Raw genomic sequence first — 540 nt, forward strand, 5'->3', positions numbered from 1 at the left:
TACGAATCTACCAAACAGTAAAAATCTACCATTTTTGGAAGAATTCTACCGACTGTGGCAACCGTGATCTGATTTCGAAAACCATCTTATGTTTGACGAGAAAACAACATTTTTGAATCCATTATGGCATTAATTTATATCAGAAATCTACATATGTATAACTTTTATGTTGGATGCTGATAAAATCAAATAATTTTCCGACCCAACCTAATATACAGTAGTATGTTATATAACCTAACCATGAGAGCTTAATTTTAATTTGGGAATATAGCAAATATCTCACGAAAATTTTCCACTTTTGAGAGGTTCCGCTTTTCATAGTATTCCAGTTTGAGAGGTTTCACTGTGGCGCATATAACTCTAATATACAAGTCCGCCAAAAACCTTCGCATTTCATGAAGTTGGCTAACCTTGGTTGCTCTAACTTTCCTTGTCATCCTCGAATGTATTGCTGGCCAAAACAAACAATCGCCCACCAAGAGCGAATAAAATTTATTATTTATTGCTGACCACCAAAGCGTATGAGTTCATTCGCAGTAT

Source organism: Haematobia irritans, chromosome 2 (genome assembly GCF_050003625.1).
Source record: "Haematobia irritans isolate KBUSLIRL chromosome 2, ASM5000362v1, whole genome shotgun sequence".
In the NCBI taxonomy this organism is placed as follows: domain Eukaryota; kingdom Metazoa; phylum Arthropoda; class Insecta; order Diptera; family Muscidae; genus Haematobia; species Haematobia irritans.